The sequence below is a fragment of the Equus caballus genome, chromosome 24 (assembly GCF_041296265.1).
Source record: "Equus caballus isolate H_3958 breed thoroughbred chromosome 24, TB-T2T, whole genome shotgun sequence".
NCBI lineage: Eukaryota > Metazoa > Chordata > Mammalia > Perissodactyla > Equidae > Equus > Equus caballus.
The window spans coordinates 37,193,954-37,216,077 of record NC_091707.1 but is presented as its reverse complement, the minus strand read 5'-3'; the positions used below and the strand labels follow the sequence as shown (position 1 = coordinate 37,216,077).

General features: G+C 40.5%; 1 protein-coding gene across 42 annotated transcripts in view; it reads right to left on the bottom strand.

Annotated features, from left to right (window-relative positions):
- NRXN3 (neurexin 3) overlaps positions 1-22,124 on the bottom strand; it is a 1,504,430-nt gene that overhangs the window by 479,892 nt on the left and 1,002,414 nt on the right. The window lies entirely within an intron of this gene.

The window sequence follows — 22,124 nt, the reverse complement described above, 5'->3', positions numbered from 1 at the left end:
ATGTAAAAGCAGAGTGTTGACTGCTGTGAAGCAAGTGCCCAATGTCAAGAGAAAAGGGCATGGAAGAAGTGTGATAATGAAGAATAAAAAGGAAGAGTTGTCAAAATGAGGAGGCTTCAACAAGGATGCCTGTATTGACCTCAGAGGGAATATACAGTCTAGCGCGGCTATGATGTCTTGTTTTTGACCCCCCACCTACGGGCCAACTACAATAGAATCAATGGATACCAATCACTCTGAAAAGGATTTCAGCTGACAAAGCTCTTAGAGACGCTCTGCAGCCGTGCAGAAATCTCTAGAGAAACAGAGAACAACTTAGAGTCAACACATGCAGATCATTTCAATGACGGGATCACAGCACACATTTTTGTCCAGCCTGGTGGCTATTTCACACTAGAACGCAATTATCTTTTCTGGTTAAAATAAAAGGATATTGTTTTTGAACTTTCCAAAGATTTAGAGTAACATCCCAGTCCCCACTGACACCAAGATTTCAATAACATTCCACTCTGACCCCATTTTATTCTTTAACATGGTATCTTACCTGAACTGAAAGCCACCTTAGACATCCTTGAATGTCACCTCCCCTCACTAGAGACAGGTGAGAAAACTGAGGGCAGGCGAGGTGAAGCCACTGGGCTTCTTGGGGTTACATGACTAGTTTATGAATTTATCTTTTGTAGCCAGTAGGATCCTTAAAATAATCACGTAAACATGAGGATGTTATTAGGTAAAATGGGATAACTTAGAAATGGCTAGGGTAGGACTTTTAAATCCAGAGGAAAAAACCTAATCACCAAAGTTAGCCCTCATCCTGCCCCAAGTGTATTGCTTTGAGAAAGTCATTTACTTTCTATGAACCTCAGTTCCTTATCTCCAAAATGTGTCTCTGGCCTAGATAACCTCTAAGATTCCTTCCATCTGTAAAATGTCAGTGGACAAATGCTGCTGACCTCATTTACTCCATGTTTGTCAACAAATTTCAAAAAATATATTGGCTACGGAACCCCTAGGTGCTGGAATAATGTCCTAAGAACCAGGTAGCTAGGGTTCTGAAAAATGTATAAAGTCCACAGTGAAGAAAGGAAGGTTTGTGTGGTACATTGTGTGGTAGATTTGGGAGTTATTCTTCACCAGCAATGACAACAGCAACAATAATAATAATAATGGTTGGCATTTATTTGAGCACCTACTAAGGCCATGCATATAAGCACTTTACATGCATTAGCTCTTAAATCTTCACCATACATAGTTAAAAAAGTATTATTCCCATTTTACAGATGAGAAACACAACAAAGAGCCCAGAATAAGGAACTTGCCAAAGGTTACACAGCTAACAAGTGGCAGAACCAGAAGTCAATTCCAGATGTCTGCCTCCAGAACCCAACATGCACTGCTGTGCTTCTGGCAGGCTGCAGGGTGGATAACTAGGGTCTGCAACAGGTTCCTGTGGATGTCTGTGGAGCCAGAGATGCTTTAAGGCAAGAGCCTCATGTGCCTGTCTGCCTTTAGCACCAAGAAAAGGCCTCTAAGTGTTAAATAAATGTTTGTTGAATAAATGGTGTTAACAGGTCACTTTTCATAGCTACTCACTAACATATGGGATCCACACAGGTGATGAACAGAGATGAAGAGCTCTCTTCAGACCACAACCTCTTAGATCAAGCATCTCTTTTCTGGACAGGCTTAAAAGCAAAGCTCCTAGGGAGCGATAGGACCTACCGGCAAGCATGTGTTTGGGAAACACTGACACTCATCATGCCACCGAATGGACTGCCCCCTAATGGGGCCAGGAGGCATGCAAATATTCTCTTTAGGTATTTGCATCCCACACGCCCAATTTCCATCACTAAATGCAGTCTATCTCACTCTTCTTTCATTGCACCACTTTCCTCAGCTGGTGAGTCTCCCTTGCTTATTGAGTTCTTGAGAGGTGTTGAAAAGGATTGCTTAGATGATAATTATAAAAATACTTTGTAAACCCTAAAGCATGAAGTAAATGTAAAGTATTGTTGTAGTATTGTTGCTGCTGCTGATGCTACTACTGTTTTTAGTCCTACCATCACCACTACTACTCTGTTATTACTACTGGAGCATAGATCTCAAAGTGTAGAGATTGACATTCCCCAGGAGAGCTACACCTCTAATGGCTTAAGACAGTGATCAGTAAGCCCAATCCAGCCCTTCTTGTGTTTTTGAAAATAAAATTATATTGACTGCAGTCAAGCCCATTCGTTCACGTACGGTCTGTGGTTGTTTTCCAGCTCTAAGGACAGAGTGGAGTGGTTGCAACAGAAAAGCCAAAAATATTTACTATTCGACCTTTTGCAGCAAAGGTTTGCCAATCTCTGGCCTAAGCTGATCACAAATGAGTGGCTTTTACCTTATTCCTTAACATGACACCCAAAAAAGGAAATTACTCCACAGGAAATGTACAGTATGGTAGAGGAAAAAGGAGCAGGCATTCCTGTTCTGCCACTTACTGCAGCACTATGGTCATGCGCCTTGACCTATCCAGACTTCATTTTCTGTACCATGTAGCAACAGTGGCCAGAGAAGATGCCAGACTAGAGTCAATCACTAAGTGATCTAGCGAGTCCCTTCTGATTCCAAAAGTCTTCACTGCCCATGATCTTTACTTTCTTTCCAATAACACTATTAGATCAGATAGCTGGTGTTTTGACCTTACATCAGCTGAGGAGACTTTCCAAAGAAGATCTAGATAAGAGCTGAATTAAAAAGTCCTTCACAAATCTTTATACCACCCGTACAGGACATCCCTTATAGCCCCAGCCTTGAAAAGGCAAGGTAATACCAGTGTCAGTGTATGGGCATTGGGGTTTGGGATCCCTGCATTGCCACTTTACAAGCTGTGTATTCGTGGGCAAGTTACTTAACCTCTCTGAGCCTTTGTTTCCTATGGATAATGCTATCATAAAAGGATTCTTTTATGGATCACGGGCACAGTAATATATATAAAGCATGTGGCACATGACAAGTTCTCGATAAATGGTAACACGTGGTGTGGTGGTGGACTAAAGAACAAAGGAATCTCAGGAATGGAGAGAAACCCACAGCAGGCTGCCATTTGAAATGCTTGATTGTCACAAAAAAAAGATATGTTTTCTTGCCTCCCTTCAGTAAACATTTCTGGAAGGGAAGAGCCAAAAATCAAGGGGACTGAATATTATTAGCCCGCTCATTTCAAGATTCCCCTAATCAGAACTGGATCCTCTCTCCTACTTCCCTCTTCACACTACATCTCAGCTCCTTTACTCCAACCTCCAGTCCACAAGTTCATCCCTTACACATACAAACATAGCCAAATCCAAGACTTCAACTGAATCACATTGTTTCTCATCACACATATGCGCATGCACGGACACACATGGATATTAATCCTATATTGTCTTCTGGAAGCCTGAATGACCTGCTTGAACCCTGCCTTAGAGAATCAGATGCTGTCACCTTAAAGGGATGATATGTAAAGCTTTGATTTGCAGCTAATAGAAAAATCTATTTCTTTCAGTTTCACTTCTATCACACAATGACTGTTGTGTTCCCTACAGGAGATTCCTTCTCCTTCTGCAATAACCACCAAGATGACAGATCTCAGGCAGCAAAATGAACTGCCCAGGTTGAGTGGCGCCCATTAGTTTTATGACCACTAGTTCAGATTGGCCTTGCAGTTTCCACAACCCATCTTAATGAAGATGGGTAAGACAAGTGCTGAAGAAATCAAATTTCTCCTTTTCCTTCCTTTCCATCTTAAAGTCCATCACTCTTTCATCTTCACAGCAAAACAGCTGCTGGGGCCAACACTCACCACTATCAGTCACCATGAATGGTCCACACTACTGTCTCTCGAAAGTGAGCTGGGAATTTGCTTTGCTGCAAAGATGATGCCAAACGGCAGAAAAGAAAGGAAGGAGTAGGTTTGCCCTCTTTCTCTGAGTAATAAAATGCAACAGAACTACATAGCATATTTATTTTGATATAATGGAAATAAAAATATTCTGAAAAGTTAGAAGTACCATATATATGGAAACCACTCTTGTAATTACATCCCTATACATAGTAACAGCAATTCTTCCTTAGAGCAAAGGCAAGAGAAAATTTTCTAGATAGAGCATAGGTGTGTGGCCCCATTCTCAGGTAAGAACTAATGCTGTTCTTTATAATCCCTGCTCTGGAAAAGTCAATACTTCCCAAATCTTTATATTTTTCTTAAGACCTAACTCCCAACTCAGTTATCACTTTGTGGTAGATTGTTTGCAAATGTGGCAAGAATTCCTCCCCTCCCTGCATGCCTACCCTTTTGCAATGTGACTTTACCCCTCCTCCCACTAGGAGGTGGAATCTTTCTCCCATCCACTGAAATTGGCCCGGCCCTGACACTTGCTTTGATGAATGGAATGCAGTGAAAGTGCTATTGTGTGACTTCCAAGCTCTGGAAAGTTCTTGCTGCTCTTATTATCACTTTCTTAGAATGCAGCCCTTGGACCACCACATGAAGAAGCCCAGGCTAGCCAAACAGCGAATGAGAAGTCATGTGGAACAGAGATAACTATACCACCCAAGATCCTCCCAGACCAATAGCCAGAACAAACCGCCAGATATGTGAATGAGACCGTCTTGCACCATCAACCCCGATCCATCTGCCAGTTGACTGTAGCCACATGAGGGACCCCATGTGACACCTTCAGAACCACCCAGCTGGGTCCAGCTTAAACTGCTGACCCATGGAATCACAAGCAAACAGCATGGCTGTTTTCAACACAATGTTTTAGAGTGGTTTGTTACACAGCGATTGCTAACTGAACTACACTTCATCCATGAGGTCTTCTCCAATGGCTGGTAGAAAGCACATTGTGTAATTAGAGAAACAAGTCCAAATCTTTGCTCCAGCACTTGCTAAGTCGTCGCCTTGAGCAGATTACTTAAATTTGAGCTTCAGTGTCTTCGAGGGTAAAATTCTAAAAATTATGCTGTTGAGGGAATCATCTGAGATGTCACATGTAAGAACCTAACATAGCATTTAGCACACAGGAAACACTCATTCTTGTGATACTTGTCACTTCCTACATCACTATAGTCATTCGGGTAAATGAAAGTTAGATCTTCAAGCATAAGAACTTCATCGATCTTTGTATCACTTATAATACATAGCACAGTGTCTTATGCATGGTTGATATTCAGTGCAAAAATATGGAATCAGTGCTCAGATATCCCTGAAGATACAGTGTGGCTTCATGCTGCCATATTTACTGGGAATTCTGAAAATGGTGACATGAACAGAATCGTAGTGAAGCAGACTGCAGTAACCTTGGTTAGGTCCCTATAACTCTTGGATCCTCCATTTAGACATCTTTTAAAAGGAGAAAACTGCCTATGATCACTAAGATTCTTTGCAGCCCTAAAATTCATTAATTATAATCACAATAACTGGTTAACATTTACTGAATACTTACTTATGTGTCAGATTCTGTGCTAGGTTCTTGGTGAATACAGAAATGTTTTAATCACAACAACTTTGTAACGTAGGTTTTATTATTGCCATGATCAGATTAGGAAGCTTAAGACTAGGGCAGGAGTCAGCAAACTTGGCCTGCCTGGCGTTTTTTTTTTGAGGAAGATCAACCCTGAGCAAATATCTGCCACCAACCCTCCTCTTTCTTTGCTGAGGAAGATTGTCCCTGAGCTAACATCTGTGCCCATCTTCCTCTATTTTATATGTGGGATGCCTACTACAGCATGGCTTGATGAGTGGTGAGTAGGTCCACGCCCAGGGTCCGAACTTGTGAACCCCGGACCACCAAAGGGGAGTGCAAGAACTTAACTGCTACACCACCAGGCCTCAGCCTGCCTGTTTTTGTAAGTAAAATTTTACTGTGGCACAGCCATACTCATTCATTTACATATTGTGTATGGCTGCACTTAGACTACGATGGCAGAGTTGAGTAATTGTGGTGGACACAGAAACTATATAGCCTGCAAAGCTGAAAATGTTTACTATCAGGTCCCTTACAGACAAAGTTTCTGGACCTCTGGACTAAAGTAATCTGCTAACTGAGAGAGCCATCAGTCACACTCGGGTGTGTGGAGTTAGAAAGCCTACATTGTCTCCACTAGGCTATACTGCCTTTTTATTGTCTCTCTCACTTAATCTCTCACTTATCACACTGATCTTTCAAACAGCAGATCACAGGCAAGTACGTGCTGAGGAAAAACGTTCAACCTCTGTAAGAGCAGCTGAGGAAATGTCAAGCGTGGTCTCTGTTCACGCATCTAGTTAAGAATTCGAGATCATCTGCCCTCCTGTAGCTAGAGGCCATGGAGCTACACTTGGCACTAATTGAAAAATAAAGAATGAAAAGATTTGCTTTCAACACAAACTTGAATGACTGGAATTACGTCTTTATTATCTGAAGTGGGAGCTTCTGAGTTGTCAACTTCCACCTGTTCTGACATCGGGAAGAAATACCACAGAAATTAGCCTCTGGCTGGTTATCTCATTATAGGCTAGTTACAGCCCATTTTTAGAAAACCTGATGGATAAAAATCAACCTGCTAATACAAATGCATCTGAGGTTTGTTATGCATGATATAAATTACCTGGTGCTCCAGAAAGAAAGGATTCAGCACTGAGAAATATGGAACTTAAGTAAAAGGAATTCATTAAAAAGGCACAGAAATGAAGACAAACATCTCTGAACCGATAAACTACATTGACTGGGAAATTTATTTATATTTACAAAGAAAAGTGACCATTAAATGGCCATCTTTTCAGAAACAAGCCTCTCCTACAAAGGGACATGATGTAGAGCATAGCGCTTTAAAAGTTGTGAAACACTATGCAAATGAGAAGTTATATTTATTTTTGCCTTTATCATTGTTTTTGTTTTGTTTTGTTTTTTGAGGAAGATTAGCCCTGAGCTAACATCTGCCGCCAATCCTCCTCTTTTTGCTGAGGAAGACTGGCCCTGAGCTAACATCCATGCCCATCTTCCTCTATTTTATGTGGGACACCTGCCACAGCATGGCTTGACAGGCAGTGTGTGGGTTGGCACCCGGGATCCAAACCAGAGAACCTAGGGCCGCCAAAGTGGAACGTGCGAACTTAACCACTGCACCACGGGGCTGGCCCCACTTTATCATTGTTTTGACCCTGATCACTCATAATTTGAAATGACCCTTTCCCTGCTCCTCAAGGTGGTGGGTTGTCACATAGTTACACCTGTGCAAATTCTTGATCCCACTTGGAAATGTTCCTTCTACACACCTCCATCTTTCTAAACTCCATGCTGTCATCCTATTTGGGTCCTTGTTACCTTTACTTTTGATAATTGTGACAGTTTGCCAATTAGTCCCTCCAAATTCAGTCTCTTGTCATACCAATTCACCCTACATGGTGCTGCCAGAATATTTTTTTTAAACTCATCTCATTTATTTATCAAACGTGGGATGATTACCTGTTTGCTGCATACCCAGCTATGGTGCTAGGAACAAAAATAGACATGGTTTCTCACTAAGGTTGCCAGAAAAAATACAGTCTACTCAGTTAAATATGAATTTCAATAAAATAACCAAAAAAATTTTAGTATAAATATGTCCCAAATATTGCATGGGACATATTTATACTAAAAAAAAAAACTTGGTCATTATCTGAATATCAAATTTAATTGGATGTCTTGCATTTTTATTCACAAATTTTCACAACTCTATCTGACCCCAACGGAACTTACAACCACTTAGGGAAATAGATATTAATCAAACAACCTCACAACTAAATGTAAAGCAGCAACTGTGAAATGAGCAAGAGGGAAGAGAACCATAACCAGAAGGTTAGGAGAACATGTATTTGGGGAATTTGAATTTCTCAAGGAAGTGAAGGGGGGCTTCCTGGAGGAGGTGATATGTTAGCAGAGACCTCAGGTCTAAGTGGGTGTCAACCAAGGGAAGAGACGAGGAAATTGCTTAAATGGGCAAAGGCAGATCTGTAGAGTAGGAGTGACTCAGAGAAGGCCAGGGAGCTGGAACAGAAAAGGCAGAAGGGCCTGGTGTGATGAGGCCAGACCAGGCAGGGACCCCTAGATCATGTTGAACAGTTTTGTCTTTATTAAAAGGGCAATGGAAGCCCATGAAGAAAGAAGTGGTTTTTGTTTGTTTCTTTGCCTGTGTTTTTAAGCAAGGGAGTTAGAAAGCCAGATTTACATTTTGAAAAGATACAGCATCTTCCTATAAGAATTAAGCACCAACTTCTCAGCCTTGACCCTTTTCCTATCTTGTAAACTGTGATAACGATTAAAAAAAAATTGACAAGGTTATTGATAGGAATAATCAGATATCGCTCACAGTACTGGTTTGCAAACTATAAATGCCAAAGGCGTCAACTGTTATTATAATTATTTTTCAATGACTTCCATCAGAGAGCCCCAATCTCCTTTGCCAGCACTTCTCTCAACATTCTTCGATGTGCCCATGACTCAGAAAGCTGGACCACTGACCCCTGAACATCTCTCTAATTTTCTTCCTAAACAGATTCCACCCTGTCTCCCGCCTGCCCGTAGAAATCACTTTTCAAACGATATAAAGGTTTCCTCTCTCACCAGGTGCTTTTTAATGCTCTAATGGGTTGTGACATTTTCCCCTCTAAATCCTCATAGTTTCTACCTATCTCACGATGTTTGTCATACTATTACTTGCATTAAAATACTTTATGTTCTTACCTCTCAACTGACTCACTAGATTGTTCCATTAGAGCATCATCAAGCACCTTTTATAATACAAGAACTATGTTGGTCATTCAAAAGAATTCATTCCTTACCCTTAAAGAAGTCAGAGTCTAGTGAGAAAAACAATTACCATCATTAAATAATAGCAACTCAATGTTGTATGTTTAATAAAAAGTGAGCTCTTCTATCGAGGCATGAGCCTCCTGCAGGGCCCAAATTTTATCATATTTAAGTATCTGGCACCCAGGACAATGCCTAGAATGTAGTAGGAGCCTTAATAAATGTTTAATAATTTTAATTACTCAATGAGAAAAGTACTATGGAGAAAAACACAGAATGCTGAGAAACTCACTGTGCCAATGGGAGGTAGGGAAGACTTTGCAGGCCAGATACTATGGAGTGAGCTGTAAGTTGACAAATGAGTAGAAATCTACCAAACAGGAGATTCTGAATCCACAGAACAGTATATTCCAAAGTCATGGAGCATTTAAAGGGCCTAGTGAGTATTGAGGTTAAAATGCTGGGTGAGAGCCATATTTGAGGGGGATACACATTAATTATGCATCCATCTAGTCACTTAACAAATGTTTATGGAAACTCACTCCTTGCTAGTCCCTGTTTTAGGCACTGGAGATACAACTATGAACAAGATAGACAAAGTCTCTGCTCTCAGAGCTTACATTCTAGCAGGTTGATAGAAGAAATTCACACAAAATGAACTTTCATGGGACGTATTTGTGCTACCATGGAAAGAAAACAAGGTGGCATGCTGGAGAAGGATTTAAAAGAGTGCTTTTAAGATTGGGTCATTAAGGAAGGGTTCTTGAGGAGATGACAAGGAAGCTGAAACCTGATGTTATGCTAAGGAGTGGCCACATGGCATCTGGATGAAAATGAAAACATTCCAGAGAGAAGGAACTGACAACATAAAGGCCTTGTGGTGGGAACAAGATTGGCATGTCCCAAGAACAAAAAAAAACAAAAAGAAGGCCAATGTGGTCAAAGATCTTGTTAGGAAATGAAGTCAGAGATAAGCAGGGGCCAGATCTTGAAGGTGAGGGATTAGCTTTTGTTTTAGATACAAGAGGGAGTGACGTGATCTGATCAGACTGATCTGATAGGCCAGGAGGAGTCCATGGGAAAGTGACATGATCAGATTGGCACATCAGATGGATGGCTCCAACAGCGGGTGGAGCAGGGACAGAACGGACAACTGGAAGCTTAGGAAGGTCTGTTAAGGAGGTTGTTGCAACAGTCCAGGTGATATGGTTGAGGATGCTGTGGGGATGGAAAGGATAGATTTAAACATCACTTTCAGAAATTTGTAACCACACTGTAAGCCTTTGAGTATAGCGTCCATGTTTCGATTGTCCACTGCAGGGCCTCGCATTGCTCACTGTAAATTTTCACTAATTAACTGTGAAGTCCAGTGAAGGCATAGCATACCTTCTCTGTTCTAACCATTCTTCTGCAAGAACTCTGCTTTCTGCTGTTCTCCTCCCCTTCTTCTTATACTGAAAAGCCAAGAAATTCCACACAAGATACTCAGTCATCCAAAGTGATATAGTGGACAGAAGCTGGATGTCAGTTTCTGCTCTGTCACTTGATACTAGAATGACTTTGGTCAAGCCATTTATGCTTCTCTAGTTTTGATTACATCAGCTAAAAACAAATGGGACAAATAACAATCATACCACTTGTCCTCCCGCTGCAGAGAACTATGGTGAGGATCAAAAAAGATCAAGAATTTTCTCTGTAACACTATAAAACATTCTACAAATATCAAGTAATTTCAGAGGAATATACCAAAACCATGTCAACCACTAGGGGAAACTGGCCAAAATTTTGAACAGTGATTTCAGATGTAGTGTCTAATATTGAGTGAATTGAAAACATATTACACTTTCCTACATAATATGCAATTACCCCAGTTACACACTACGTATTTACTACATCATTGATTTACAGTATTTATTGAGCACCTAAAGTGTGCAAGAAAATGTGTCAGCCATCTAGGGGAATTACAGATGAAATAATTACAGAAAAATAAATTGTCCTGCCCCTCAGTGTCATTCTCCTAAGCTGAAGCACGACCTTCCAATACTCCCTTTTTTGAACAGATAGTACACTTTTCTTTTTGTGACAAACCATCTTCAATCAAAAGCTCCTTGGGTAGTTAATGGTGTCTTGTGATGATCCTTAAAACTCGCCTCTCATTTTACTCTTGATTAAAAAGAAAGAAAGCCCGGGATCTAAGCCCTTGACTGATTTACACTTCAATTTAATTTCTCCCTTTCTCTTTCCTCTTTCCTTTCACTGGAAGAAACTTTCCATGTAATTAGGCTCAAAAGCTCTCATCAAACTGATTGAACTGCAGCACACTGAATTTTCCTCCCAGGCTGCTGGGGCAGAGAGAAAGCAGGGGACCCTGTGAGGGAGTGACATGCCTGAGATGGAGTGGGAACTGCATTCTATGCTGGCAATTAAGGGACACGGTGCGAATGTTTGGAGTAACTTGGAGATCACACTTTCTGCTCCTTCTGTGCTGATTTATTACTCCAGTTGCACCAGAGACTATCCTAATCTTGTCCACGGCAAAACAGGAGACACCTGGAAAGCTGGAGTATTAACATTGTGGTGCAGTGGAGTGAGGCCTCCACAGAGAATCTGGAAACTTGCATGTTAGCCTCAATTTACCCCTAACTTGAAAAGTGTGATTTGGGAACAATTCACAAACTCCTGGGCTGCTTGTTCCTTCACATGAAAAATAATTGGATTGGAAAAGTTCCCCAAAGAACTCTTCCAAGTCCAGCATTTTATGATTCCAGTAATGCAAAGAAGCTTTTGACTTCAATGAGAGCCTCTCATCAGAATATTCTTTTAGTGGCATCACCTCAGGGTCTGAGGAACTTAGTGTTTGGGTGGTGGGTCTGTTTCTAAGTTACTATTATTGGGCTACCTTGTTCAGGGAAATAAAAGGTCACTATCTCAGCATTGTCTGAAAGAGTGTTCTTATATGATAGCTAGTCTAATAGGTCCTTAGTAACTGACAGGTGATGGGGATTGCAGTGCATACACACAAAATGGCTTTTGGCATGGAAAACCCCAGAAATATGAATCACCGAAAGAGAGGGATTGGCGACAGAAGGCCAGGGCTCCAGGTTTATATTCCTATCTCACATTAAAGCTGTCCCCCTCTTAGATTGTAATTGACATGTTAGCATGAGCTCCCGTGACACAATGCACTGGTAAATGACATCAGAGCAGCAAGAAGAAGGTACTTAAACATCCTTGCATCTGTAATGCACAGCAGGCTTAGCACTCATGTCTGATCTTTACATTTCAGGTCAGGAGCTAATTAGGTTTCTATCAAGAACATTATGCTACATTATTTTTTTCTGGCTCACACATTCACCCACATGTACATGTACACACACATATTTGCCCAAACTAAAAACCATTGCCACTCCTGAAATATTTGTTTCATTCGTTTTATCCTCATAATTAATGAACTTATGCCATACGTATGAAGTGCCAAGAATGAAAGAAGATTCAGAGGTGATCGACTAAGAGTGAAGAAGTGTTTTAGAAATCATCAAAATTTTGCCTATCAGTGCTGATAGAAAGATGAATACCAAAATTGCAAAGACAAAGCTGGCAAGCCATTTCAAAATCATTAATTGCAATTCTCTCAATTTGCAGGTAAGAGAACTAAAACCAGGAAGTTTTGGTGGTTTGCCTAAAATTACAATTTGAAGAGAAAGCCTGTAGTAACTGTTGGAAACTAAATTTCCTGATAAACGAGTTTCTTACGGTGAATCAAAACTGAGGTGGGTGAGTCACCGATGGACTCTCTCATCAACGGAGGGGTCCCTCACTCCTCCATGCTCCACTGAATATGTAACCATTCTCTGCCAGCTGACTCTGGAACTTAGATGAGTTTCCAAAGGCTGTTCCAGAAATCTCAAATAACTTCCTATAATATAATAGGACTTGTGAATATAAGGAAGTGTTCTGATGAGTTGCTGTCAATACCAAGGAATGGGTTTACATTTGCACAGAGTACCTGACTTAGAAGTTCAATAGATGCAAGGGGTTAACTGCTTAGTAGGTAGAAGAACTTGAGAGAATTGGCTTCGAAGCTCCATTACTCTTCCTGTACATTCATGATAATAATGGTACCTAATTTGAAGGATGGTCAATAAAGATTAAATGAGGTAAGCTAAAGCATTTGGTTCAGTACCTGACTGCAATAGTATGATTTATAAGAAACATATATTTGGTTATTCAGATTAACAAAATATATTTCTCATATATATTTGCCTGGCTCGCAGCTCCCAAAACCCTTGGAATTTCCCGAGAGATGAGAGTGATAAAGGTGTCTTTTGTTATGTTAATGAGGTGACTTTGGGAAAGCACCTAATGATGGTGGCTGGTTGCCAAAGGAGCCAATGATGTGATTAGACAGGAACTTTCAGTCCCACCCCTGACATTGGGGGAGGGGAGATGGGTTAGGGGCTGGAGGTTGAATCAGTTGCCAATGGCCAATGATTTAATCAATCACGCCTACGTAATGAAGCCTCCATAAAAATCCAAAATGACAGGGTTTGGAGAGCTTCCAGGCTGGTGAACAAGTTGGAGATCTGGGGAGAGTGGCCCACCTGGAGAGGGCATGGAAGCTCTGCCCCCCTTCCCATATACCTTGCCGTATGCCCACCTGGCTGTTCCTTAGTTGTATCCTGTTATAATAAACTAGTAATTTAGCAAGGAAACAGGTTTCCTGAGCTCTGTAAGATGCAATAGCAAATTCATTGAACCCAAGGAGGGGATCATGGGAACCTCTGATTTACAGCTGGTTGGTCAGAAGCACAGGTAATGAGCTGGGCTTACGACTGACATCTGAAATGGGGGAGGGGTGGCAATCTTGTAGGACTGAACTCTTAAACTGTGGAATCTGACACTATCTTTGGGTAGATAGGCATTAGAATTGAGTCGAATTGGCATCTGAGAATTCCTTGGTATTGTGTGTGAAGCCCCCTACACACATACACAGTGGAATTGGGTGAAGGAACCTAAAAGACTGACACAAATTTAGTGCATACTGCTAGCTGTTAAGTTTAAAAAATATTCGTAGGCCCCATAATTAATCCTGGCTCTAGGTAGAACATAAATGGCCCTTTAAAAAGAGCCAGGTATTGCATTTGAGAATACTATTTTGAGAACTTTTCCCACCATCCCAGGTAATATTACAAACATATTTAAATATTAAGAGGACAAGTCTGGATTCAAACTACCTGAATACTCAACCTGGTTCTTCCATGTATTACCTGCTTGACCTTAGGCAAGCAACTCAAACATTCTGTGCCTCAGTGTCTGCATCTTCAAAATGAGGAAAGAACTGTACCTACCTCATAGCAGAAGTAAATGAGCTAAGACCTTTAGAAGAGTGCCGGGTACATTAAAACAATTCAAAAAAAATGTGATATATAATTGTAATAATTATTATTAAGAGTAAAGTAGGTATTACTGTCATTCTTGTAAAAGCACAGAGATCTCCTTCCTTGGGTTTATTTTATCTAAAATAATGGAATGGACGTAGGTGAACACTCAAAGATGCCCATCCAATTATGCCAAGATAGTAGTTCATGGAAAGAGATACAGTAGTTTGTTCAAGGAAAAAGATACACAATAAAACCTTGGCTATCTAAACCACAGGACCCTCCCTCCATCCAAATTATTCAGGAGGCCAAATTTTCCCAGCAGCTGAGATTTAACCCTTTAACCATCCTTCCAAACTTGTAAATAATCAGAATGCTGCTAAAATTGACCCCAAGAATCCAAGGGGGTCTTCCTTTGTTTTATCTGTGATCTAGTTTTTCATAAGGGCGTTAGGCTTTTATTAAGACCAGGGGTTCAGAGCAATTAGAGTTACTTATTAGTTATCACTTACGAAGAAGTCCCAAAGCCTTTGCTGCCTATCACTACTTGCTCGTGATAAGTCTGGAATTTGAGATCTGGAATTAAATGGATTATGAAAGCACATTTAAAATTTTCAAGCAGAATGATGGCATTTTGTCTAGAGCCACTGAGGCAAGGCCATGCCTGGGGAAGCTAGTTCCTCTTTGCTAGTCATTGCTCCTATTCTGAAGATTAGTGTTTGCCTGAGTCAAAGTCCCTGACACGGTCAGTGGCAACCATGCGCTTCTCACGTCTTGCTCGCTCTTCATAGAAAGCTCTCAGTGTGGCAATCTCAAATTTTAAAAAGTGCTCATTTCCCTAGGGTGTTTGGGTTGATTATTTCTTCCTCTTTGTTTGAGTCTCTGCAGACATCCAGATCCTGCCTATCTCCTCCCCCTTCCCTTCTAGGACAACATCAAATGACAAAAGTGCAAAGCAAATAAATGTTAAGTAAAACACCAACTGACTGACGCTGGTTCAGTTTAATGCTGTGCTTTATCAACTCGTTCTACTGCCTAGCAACCGTGGTGGCTCACCCCAAGTTCATTTTCATTTTAATGTGCCACACAAAAAAGCAGCTTAAATATATACCCCCAGTTCTGAAGCATATAATCTGTAAACTACAGGAACAGGCAGATCATTTCCATTAGTTTCTTATGCAGCAAAAACCACAATTTCACCCAAAGTGTGTAATTATATTCAAATTCTGAAAGACTGCCTCAGAAATAGTTGAAATTCATAGTTTGGAGGGAAGTCACTCTGGAGCATACAGGGTTATGTTTTAATGTGGAGGAGGGGGGTGACAGAAATGTTTCAAAACAGTAAAAAGGGAGGGTGAGAACGGTATCTCAGAAAATGTGGCTCGATGGTTTCCAGGGGTTTTACGGTCATACAGCCACTCAATAACTGATAAGCAAGGGGTGGTGACTAGGGCAGGGGACATGTTTTTGAACAGTAACTCGGTTGTGGCTTCCAGATGGGAAACAGAGACAGGTGAGTATACAGGACATTTTCCTCTGCTTTCTGATGAGTGAGACCCAAGCAGGACAGGCAACGTCTCCCTGCACAGGATCCTGAATCAGAGCACTTTCTGACACTGAGGTCTCCCATACAGAAGCCTTTAGAACACCCCAGGAACCCTTCCTCTTAGCAGGAAACCAGCAGCTGTTAGAAGAATGCATGTGAAAAATTAATATTTACAGAAGGTTAGAAAAGTCCAATGTTGGTAGAATCCATTCCTGCAGCACTTAATCTGATTAAGAAGAGATCAATCTGCAGAAAGAGAGATGGGAGACAAGGTTGCAATTGAGAAAGGATCATAAAGGAGTGAGAAGTTGGCCTTTGCAGTTGAGTAAAAGAAGGATGATGGGCTTGGAGTCATACTGGCCACCTCCCAACTGATTCTGACACGGACTGAATGCCCTCGGCCAAGTCCCTACTTTGTCCATCTGGAATTTCAGAGGGTCAGACAATCCTTAAGCTCTCTTGCAGCCCCGAAGTTATATGAGCCTGTTGGCGTGCTTTTGAGGGGTAAATGACTTTCCCTGCCCTTTGCCTCTTCTATAAACTACTATCCCTACTCTCCTAGTAAACAAGAATCAATCATGCGGCATCTCACTCAATCATTACTCATTTATGCAAGAAACACATATCAGGTGTGAATGTTTGGTCCATCTGCTCCTTTTAATTAGTATTTCCTTGGGTCAGAATGGGTTCAGGCAGACTAACAAACATTCAAAACCTTATTATAAACTGGACACTCTCGTAGGTGCTTTGGAAAGGTGTGTCAACCACATTAATCAGACTGCTTCATTACCCTGTACACTCTATTCCTAACAAAAGGGCTTGCTGTGTTTTTTTTCTGTTTATTGAGATAATACACTGTGTGGAATAGCAGGAACACCAAGAGCTTTGTGGTCAGAGCTGTGTTTGAATGCTGGCTCTACCACCATACTACTTTGGTCAAGCCATGTCAAGCTCTCTGAGTCTCACTGTTTTTATTTACGAAATGGTGGTAACCTTATTAATGTCAAAGGATTGTGGGGATTAAATGAAATCATATATGTAAAGCGCTGGAAGAGTGCCTGGTACATAGCAGGTGTGCATAATGGGTTGGTGTATGATCCAAGCAAGTCTTTCAAAATTCTAACTGTAAGTAGAAATAAACCACTTGCTCAGTTGCTATTCTGCCCTCTGCTCTGGGATGGCTAAACACAGCAGAGCATTTTAAACACAACGCAGAGCTCCTTTCTAGTATTAATAAGGTGTGTTTAAATGAAAGCTGTGTTCTCCCTGTCTCGGTGTGACTCTGCGGTGAAGTTGGATTGCGGGCTTTATAACCTCACAGTGTGCCACTCTGTACATTATACTGCTTCTGTCGGAATGGGAAAGAGAAAACCTGGCTTGTGGCTTCGGCGTAAGTTATTATGATAGTCAAGAAAATAGACCTATAAAATACCGGCAGACCTGTGGAACTCAGACAGGTTTAAGATGCACCGTGGCGTCTTTAAAGACATGCGGATTGGAGAATCACGCAGACCGAGTGCTGAGAACCATTTGGAGAGATCATCTCACTCAACCCTCTCATTGTACAAACGAGGAAGAAATGAAAAAGGCAATTTCACCAGCTGTAGTTTTAAGGCAAATACACACTACGTGCCCCACAGAAAACTACAGGTAAAAGAAAGAAGATAGGTTAGAAGATCAAGATATCCCACAGAAGGTCTAAATATTAAACGATTAATACAATTAAAAAGATATAATGTCATGTCCAAAGTCACAGAGTTGATCAGGGAGAAACTAAGGATAAAATCTATGACCTACACAGTGTCCTCTCCCTAAGAAGTCTGGTTTCAAATCTGGGCTACACAAAATCAACTCTAATGGTTCCAGAATAATAATATGCTCCCATCTCCTCTCTAACCTTTGAGTTCTGGTAAGGAAAAGTATCAAAAATGACATTAAAAGAAGATCTCCATTTCCAGATTTGAAAATAGTAGTCCTAAAAAGTCCTGTCTTTTCCTAGTATAAACTAGATTTAAAAATCTGGTTTTCAATGGATACTCAGAATCATATAGGAATAAATTCTGTACAAGTTTGCTAGAAATGGGATCCAATTCTGAATTTCCAAAGTGGTCTCAGAATATTTCTCAGGGGCATCTCCCCTTTCACTTCACTATATCTCTGAGATTCTGAGTGGTTTGCTATCATTTGTTTTTCTAGGCTAAAATTTGCCTGGCATGGATTTTTACATGTTATCAAAAAACACAAGCTGACCACACATGCTATCGTCTTTTAGTGCCATAAACAAAGAAAGACATCTTAAGGCTTTTTCCTCTACATTTCCCTAAAAAAGTAGTAAGTAAATGAAGTAACTCCCTGGAGGCAAAAACTGTTGCTATAGATAGAGAAATGAGGAGAACCAGTAGATGCATGCTCTTTAACTTCAAACTGCCAGCCAGCAAACATTCAACACTGAAGCTCAATTTTGTAGAAGGGATTGAAAGAGCATTCTCATTAAAATATTTCTCATAAAATATTAACCTGTACACAGTGGTTTACAATGTACAAAGCAGAACTTAACTTCCAATACAATTCTGTGACGTGCATGGTAGGTAGTATTGCTATTCCCAGTTAAAGACGAAGAAATTGAATCTTAGTCAAGCCAAGTGACTTACCCAGGTTTACAAAGTTTCTTAGTGACAGAACAAGGATTGAGACCTATTTCCTCCAACTCTAAATCCTGAGTTGATATTTCCCACCCCTGCCCCAGACACCACAGTGCCCATTAGAACTCCACTATCATCCACTGTCATCCTCATTAGCACATATTCTCCAAACCATTTTTCAAAAGTATCTGAATACAAAAACAAACAAACGAAAAATAATTCCCTTTCCCAAAGAGTTGAATATCTTGCTTGGGATTTGTAACAGCAAGGGCTTATAATTACAACACATTTTCTCAATCATCTCACCCAAGCTTCATGACCATATCATGAAGCAGACAAGTTACTTCATATTTATATTTTAATGTGAACTTCACAAAATAGAAATCCAGCAGAAAAATAGTTAAATTGATACTTTTTCAAAAGGACATATTTTTCAGCTGCCGAAATAGTAGTTATTTATACTTATTTAACCTGTTTTACTTCAAGAAGGATGAGATGTGAAAGGAGTTGGCGGTGCGTGTCTTGGAAATGGAAACGAGTGAGCAACTGTAGTTCACAAAGGAAGTCACTGGGATGGCAAAAGGTCAGGCCTGGAATGGCAGCAGCTCTAAGTGGAGAGAGCCTTAGAGTGTGGGCATCAGAATCTGTCTGCAGAGCGCTTGGCTGTAGTCAGACAGAATTAGTCTGCAAGCACATCAAGGTACAGACTCAGTCACACAAGATAAAAGTGAGGGGAAAGCAAACACAAGTTTTAACTAAACCTACTGGTGTTGTTTTCTCCATATGTGCAAATAGAATTTTTCCTCTTGAGGCACCATGTTATCAATTTTGTAAATTCCTACCATTGTCACTAAACGTTTTCTTTTTCCACTGTGAAAGTTTGAGTTTCACTGAACCATACATTTTCACTTATTTCCCAATGACTGGGTCCTGGGGGAGGAGGAGGGGTGTTTTGGGCTGAACTGTATCCCCCGAAAATTCATATATTGAAGCCCTCACTCCTAGTACTTCAGAATGTGACTGTATTTGGAGATAAGGCCTTTAAAGTGGTGATTAAGTCAAAATAGGACATTTAGGGTGAGCTCTAATCCAATATGACCAGTGTCCTTACAAGAAGAGGAAATGTGGACATGTGAGGAGACATCAGGGATACGTGCACACAAAGGAAAGACCATATGAGGACACAACAAGAAGGTGGTCATCTGCAAGCCAAGGAAAGAGATCTTAGAAGAAAGCAAATCTGCCAACACCGTGATATCGGACTTCTAGGCTTCAGCACTGTGAAAAATTAAATTTCTGTTGTTTGAGCCACCCAGTCTGTGATTTTTTTTCTTATGGCAACCCTAACAAACTAATATAGGGAGGGAGGTATAAATAAGTTCAAGGTTTATCTTCAGAAATGTGTCTCCCTCCCAGATCACTCAGGGTCCTAGCAAAGCAAGCTTTCTGAGATCTGATAAATTAATTCACTAATGTGTAAAATGGAATATGCTACCTCTTCCAGATTCAAAATCCGATGATAGAAGAATAAAGTTCTTACTATGGAATTCTAGCCATCAGCCAGTTTGGTAAAGGTTTTTTTTGTTTTTTTCTTTTTTTTCCTGAAAGCAATTATTCCAATTATCGCATCTTCTCTCTCTATGATAACGGCAGTCCTTACCTCCACCCCACCCAATGATCCCTGTTGAAAGTCCAGAAGAAATTTACACCAGGAGATTATAATCTTCTGTGGTAGTCTTTCAAGGCCAAGTTAATCTCCAGACCCACCACTTGCCAGCAAATTTTAGAGAAGAGAAACAATGCATCTAGAGGAGAGAGAAAAGGAGAAACCAGCTTAATTAATTCATCACCAAGGCCAAAGACATATAAATCTTATCATTTTATCTGTCAACCAACACTATGAATTATTCAGCAAACTGAATCCCAAGAAGGAAGGGAGAAAGAGAGTGGTTAGAAAGCAGCTGGCTGAGCAGAAGAAAGTGTTCAATAGATCAGAGCAAAACAAGTGCCATGGCTGGAACAATTTAAGAGGTAAGTTTCTGTGACAATGAATGAGTAATGAATGAATAGCATAATTTCTTACAAGAAGGACTCCTGCCGATGTGTTGCAAGTGCGACCACCACCACTTTAGCTAAGATGATGTGAACAAGACTTATGTCCCCTGACCCCCGCCCCACACACAACCTGGTTTGTTATTGTTGTAAGAGATTTTCTTCTAAATATATTGTGACACGTTCCCTTTTAAAATTGAGTTCTATATTTTCAATTAGTTCCCCCAAATGCCTAAAGAGTCAGAAAGGTCTGCTATCTTATAGAGGACAGAATGTAAGACACTTCCTAAACCTGGGATCCTTAGAGAAACTTGGTTTCTAAACTATAAGTATTATGGCATTTTTCATGCCGATGTACACTGGAGTTCTTAAAAGTGAGAGAGAGGATAAAAGAAGGAAAAAAATACAAAACTCCCTTACGAAACTGAAAGTTGGTAACGATATTGTAGTATCCACATATCCCATACCACTAAACTACCCAGAGTTTTGTTAACATGATATTTAAGTATGGAAATAAAGTTAAGGATGAAAAATACCTGGAGGGATATTTTAAATAACAGAAGAATGTAAATCTGCATTTTATACAGGATATTTAGATTTTATATTGATTAATTTGATTTGGTTTCTGGATCACCACCCCATCCCCCATGTTTTTTAAATTATAGAAGCTCTTCTCTTTCATAGATTATCAAAACACCTCTGAAATTATCCACAGCTGAACACCACAATGTCTTACTTAGTTTTCCATCCTCAGCAGGTTACACACATCCGAGCACATAGTAAGTGCCCGATAAATGTTAATTGAATGACTACTGAATAGAAGAGAGCACGAAAGAAAGTAGGGAGCCTGAGAGAAGGGGCTGACCAACAGAGAAAAGCTCACTAAATTCCAGTTAAGAAGAGAGTTAATTCCAGCCAGAAACATAGTTCTAACCTGAGACAATTTTAGGTACCCCAGGTAGGTGTGGTCTTAGTCCCCCCAATTCATATGGGACCTCAGCCTTTTCTAGTCTGCCCTGGCATAAAGACTTTAGGCAAATCTATACATAAGCAATTTTCCAAAGATTGGAACCAAGCGTGGTAAAAGGCCAGCTGCTTGGAGAATTTGTTTCTTGCATCTGTTCTTAGTGTGACTCCCACTATAGGGCAGGATGGTTTGGAATGAGGGGGTGGCAACATCTAGTTAATAGGGCAGCTCTAGGACTTTTGGCTTCCTAGGAAATGGGCAAGGAGAACGAGGGTAGAAAAAACAACAAACAAAAAGTCTCTCTTGAGTCCAAAGAAGGTTCTTGGACTGAAGGCTCTAGTTTTCGTTTTATAGTAGAACGAAGGGCATTTACTTCTTCAACAATACAGACTGCTGCTTTTAACCCTGGAATAAGCTTTGCAGAAAACTATTAGTAACAGCCATTATTCTTATGGTGCTCTGCCTCGTGCCATCCAAAAGATGTTTTAAAACAATTGCTATTAGCTAAATCCAATTGCCTTGGACTAGGAGAAGCAATTGTATTCCAAGTAAGAATGAGAGGAGGATTAACAAACCACTGAGGGCTCTCCTGGTCCTTTAAGGATGCAAAAGGTCACAGTTTGGATGTGGGATCAGAGCCAGAGGTTGGGGAATCTTGTTGATTGCTGTTTCTCTTGATTCCAAGCTCAAAACCATTAGTTAAATATGCAAGGAGCCTGCTTAATATACATGCATTCACTATCC